This window comes from Engraulis encrasicolus, chromosome 19 (genome assembly GCF_034702125.1).
Source record: "Engraulis encrasicolus isolate BLACKSEA-1 chromosome 19, IST_EnEncr_1.0, whole genome shotgun sequence".
In the NCBI taxonomy this organism is placed as follows: domain Eukaryota; kingdom Metazoa; phylum Chordata; class Actinopteri; order Clupeiformes; family Engraulidae; genus Engraulis; species Engraulis encrasicolus.
This window is the reverse complement of record NC_085875.1, coordinates 14112590-14117589: the sequence shown is the minus strand read 5'-3', so window position 1 is coordinate 14117589 and position 5000 is coordinate 14112590. Positions and strand designations below refer to the sequence as shown.

Below are 5000 nucleotides of genomic sequence, written 5' to 3'. Positions count from 1 at the left end.
TATTCAACACCAGTGTTCATTTCGTCATCTTTTTAAAATTTAGTCTTAGTCTTAGTCACTATGACGAAAATCAATTTTAGTCTTAGTCATATTTTAGTCATTGCCTTCCCAATTTAGTCTTAGTCTTAGTCTAAATGACGAAAATCAAAAAAGGGCTTTGACGAAATATTTTAGTCATAGTCATGGTTGACGAAATTAACACTGGTTGGAGAGCACTTGGTTCCTTTCAACAGAGGTGTTCAACAAGAGTAGGGTATGTTTTTGGTCCCAGTAAGACCAAATGAGTGTTTGGGCGTAACACCCGAGATGCGTAATGAGGAGGAGGATGAGGAGATGGCTTTTTAAAAAAGAGTTCCTGCCAGAAGTGATATGACGTAAAAGTCTAACCTGCAAGTTTGTTGAGTACTCCCCTTTAGGAGACTAGCGGGGGTTCAAAATCAAATGAGCGGAATGGGGAGCATTTACGTAAACAGTCACGCCCATGTAGGCGACCGGAACTGATACCTCTCTGTGTCATTGGTGACACGTACAGTAGAATGACTCATCTAGGTTACCATATCGGAAATCTTTGGTAACACTATGTAAAACCCCTGCCTCACGTGCTGTCGTTTCACCCAAGTGGCCTCAGCTGAAGGGCAGAGGATGTGGCATTTAGCTCCTGCCTGAGGTCGCGCCCTACAAGATGTCTCTGCTGGGTCCTTTGTGTCTGCCCCCCTCCATCTCTTTCTCTCGCTCTCGCTCTCTCTCTCTCGCGCAAGCACGGCACGCACACACACACACGCACGCACGCACGCACGCACGCACGCACGCACGCACGCACGCACGCACGCACGCACGCACGCACGCACGCACGCACGCACGCACACACACACACACACACACACACACACACACACACACACACACACAGACACAGACACACACACACACACACACACACACACACACACACACACACACACACACACACACACACAGTCAGAAAGGTCAGAGAGAGGAGCATTCACCAGTACAAATGGCACCCCGGACCACCATTTCTGCTCTGCTCATGAGGGCGACCGTGACCTCTCTGACACAGAGAGTCTCATGGGAAAGGCTGAGAACAATCTGCTTGATCAACGCCCTCCACAAATTCCCATTTGATCGCTGAATGTCAGAACAAACTGAAACCATCAGTCCTCTGTGTGTGTATTTATGTTCAGTTAAATAATCATTTCCACTGTCTTCTGTGTTTGTATTTATAAACAGTTAAATAATCATTTCCACTGTCTTCTGTGTGTGCTTCTAAAGTATGCATAGTTAAAATGCTGGGAGATCTACTTGATTGATAGATTGATACGTCATTGATTGATAATTACATTACAACATCAAAGTGGGCTATCCATGTGATTTGCATTTTCATCTGGTTGGACTAATGTTTTGACGTACAGCTATGTCTTCTCAAGGACTCTGATAAAGATTACCTTGTAATGTATGTTACACCCCCATTGAAAACAAAAAATATTTCATCTGTTTCCTCTGATTTTGTCTTCAATGCAGAATCTTTGTTAAAAAGGCTGCAGTATTTGGATTCTTTACCTTTGCCAAGTCAAGTATTTGTTCAGTATACAGGTTAAGAAGATAGTCAAAGAGCCAGCAAAAAATAAGCCAACAAAAAATATGCAAAAGCCACAGAAAAGTTTACTTATACAGGGACATTGTATGTATTAGTGCTAATAGATGTATCCCTAAAATAAAGTGCTACCAAAAGTTTTTGAAAGGTAATTGTATTGCTCTTACTTTCATAGCTTCAAATAATCGTTTCAGGCCTAAAAATAGAATGAATTCCATTAGGACATTTTATAGTTGCAAATAGACAAATGTACTAAAGGACACTTTGGGAAAAGAAGAATATACTGTAAAACTCTAACAGTATACAGCTAAAATATCATTAACCTTGAGGACCTTCACATGTGCAGCAAGCATAGGGACTTCTTTTTCTCATACTGCGTACCATACACTTAGTTTTAACACAGCCTTACTTTCCCTACTATTAATCATTTAGAACTCCTTTTCAGTGTTAAGTTTAAGTGATAAACATTGCCCTGAAGCATTACACTCACTTATTACAGTCACTTACATGACTTTACCTCACTTAAAGTGCCGCATTGCATTGAATTATATTTGAAGAGTTCAGATGCAAAACCCCCTAACTCCATTTCTGAAGACCTGCGCTTCTATATTTTTAGAGAGCCCCGTTGTTGGTTTGGTTTACATTCATGTACTTGATAATACATATAAATATTACATAACATTTATATTATATAAATTATATTACATAAATAAGATTTAAAAATATGCAAAATTGACAGCTTTGTATTAAATAAAAGTTAATTAAGATTATTTTCTGAAGGCACTTAGGGTGTTTTGCATCTGAACTCTTCATTTGTTAACTGTTTTTATAAATAAAACATATTGATTTCAGGTAACATTTAAAGAGTGTGCGCCTGGAAATCTCAGTTCTGAAAAACGTATGTTCTGAGCAAATGTGTGTACTTTTTTACATCCCGTCCTGTGTAATGTCTCTGCAGTCACAGCTCATCAGTGCATCTGCCAGTTTAAATGAAGTTCCTAATTAAAAACGCAGGAAATTACCACATTGTCACACATGCAGTCACACACACACACACACGCACGCATGCACACACACGCACACACACACACACACACACACACACACACACACACACACACACACACACACACACACACACACACACACACACACACACACACACGTGTGCAATACGCTCCGCTCCACTCTCTATTCTCATCAACCCACATCACTGCTCCAGATTCCACCCAATCGTTGGCAGGAGCCACGACTCCAGAGAGTGCCTAGCGCGAGTCCCGGCCCACCTCTGGCACAGATATGGCCCTGTTTCTGTTCAAAGCGCGTGCCAGTGCCCAGGACAGCTGTCGTTACTGGTGGGTAAATCCCTCTCAGTGGCAATAAAGTCACAAGCTGGACACGGGTAGAGGTGGGACAGGACCCGAGGGTGAGGGAGAGAGGAATATAGAGGATGGAGAGAGAGAGAGAGAGAGAGAGAGAGAGAGAGAGAGAGAGAGAGAGAGAGTGAGAGACATGTCAGTGCATGGTTTTTGTGTGTATACAGTATGGCTATGGGCACGCGTCCGTGTGTGTGTGTGTGTGTGTGTGTGTGTGTGTGTGTGTGTGTGTGTGTGTGTGTGTGTGTGTGTGTGTGTGTGTGTGTGTGTGTGTCTGTCTGTGTGTGTGTGTGTGTGTGTGTGTGTGTGTGTGTGTGTGTGTGTGTGTGTGTGTGTGCCTGTAAAGCCAGTGGACAGATGGGGGCATCACTGCAGAGAGATCCATACTACTACCATGATGGACCATACATCTCAATTTCAATCTCCATTCTCTTTTCTTTCTCTCTCTCTCTCTCTCTCTCTCTCTCTCTCTCTCTCTCTCTCTCTCTCTCTCTCTCTCTTTCTCTCTCTCTCTCTCTCTCTCTCACGCTGGGCCATACATTTTGTTCTCAGTCCTCATCCTTCTCTCTCTTGTTCATGCTTTCCTCCTCCTTCTTCTTGTCTCCCTTCTTTTCCCCCTCATTCTCACACCCCTGAATCTCTCCGTCTTTCTCCGTCTCTCTGATATCATCCTGGGCCACACCTCTCACTCTCTTCCTCTCCAAATCTCTCTCTCTCTCTCTCTGTGTTTCTGTCTGATCCCATCCCGGCCATATGCTCCCCTCGGCCCATTAAAACACAAGGTCATGGTTTTATGAGAAAACATAATAACTCCACGAGGCAAGACATTTACCGTCCTAGCCATACAGTCTTGTCTGAGCTCTAGTGCCACTAGGTGACTGCGCACCTGTCAGAGACCACAACTCCATGTTCTCTACACTGTACTCTATTTTTCTCAGACAGCCAGGGTAAAAATACTTCTTTTATCCAAAAAGACCAAAAAGACTTTTTTTGTCAAAAAAAAAGGAAAAGAAAAGAAAGAAATCCGTTCTTTGATTTTTCAATTAGGTCAGTAGCGATTATTTATGCATTCAGCATAAAATTGGAAAGATTACAGAGAAAGAAAGAGAGAGAGAGAGAAGAAGAAGAAGAATGCAAGAAGGAAAAGCAGGATGAGGAAAAGAAAAAGAAAATGAAGATAAAGACTAGCAGTAGCAGTAGCAGATCTTGGCCTGCCAATTGCTGGTGCTGCAGTGTTGCTGAATACATTAATGGCCCAACGTGCCTCCAGAACCCGCTTCGTCATGACTCATTAATGCGGACTCTGAGTATGCTGCAGAAAACATATACACAATGTCTACGGAGATGGCCTACACATCTAAGAACATCCTTACTGTGCGTCCTGTGAAGAACGTACTTGAGGAGTAAGGATTTTCCCCCAGTTCTTCTAGAATTTTACTTGAACACTCTACAGCTCCCATAGCAGTCAATGCTAAAAATCTCATAGTCCTTATGACATCATAATGAGAACTCAACATTTTGGCAAAATTCTAATCACATATTTGTGATGGTACTGATCAATGGGTTAAAGTCTAAGAAGACAACTAGCCTGCATCCGAGGCATGTCTATTAACATAACCACTATGTGTCCTTCAAAACATGCACAAGATGCCTGAGAATATACCCATTATGTGTACTCCGAAGCACATAGCTAATGTCTAAGAAGATTCCTACCCTGCCTCTTCCAAAGCAGGTATTTAATATCAAGTGGTGTCAATTCCGGGTCCAGAAAGTAAAGAAAAACCTTGCCAGAGTTTCCTTCCAACACAGGTGAGTCAACTAACGGTGAATCCCATTACATCCCTTAGACTTTAGCCTTTCCCCTCCGCCTCCGTTTTGCGCGTCCACGTATACTGGTAGTGGCGTCTTGATTCACGTTCAGACAGGGGGTAGGGGTATGGCGAAGGGCTTTCCACCCCTCCGCGCGGAGATTTTCCGACACCTCACTCCACGGACGGAGGGCTTCGATAGAT

General features: G+C 43.0%; 2 protein-coding genes across 2 annotated transcripts in view; one reads left to right on the top strand and one right to left on the bottom strand.

Moving 5' to 3' along the window:
* Positions 1-5000, bottom strand: part of nrxn3a (neurexin 3a) — a 479628-nt gene that overhangs the window by 102949 nt on the left and 371679 nt on the right. The window lies entirely within an intron of this gene.
* Positions 133-5000, top strand: part of LOC134434980 (uncharacterized) — a 499130-nt gene continuing 494262 nt past the window's right edge. The window contains exon 1 of the mRNA XM_063183683.1: positions 133-204. The gene's annotated coding sequence lies outside the window, so the exon portion shown is untranslated. The remainder of the gene's footprint in view (positions 205-5000) is intronic.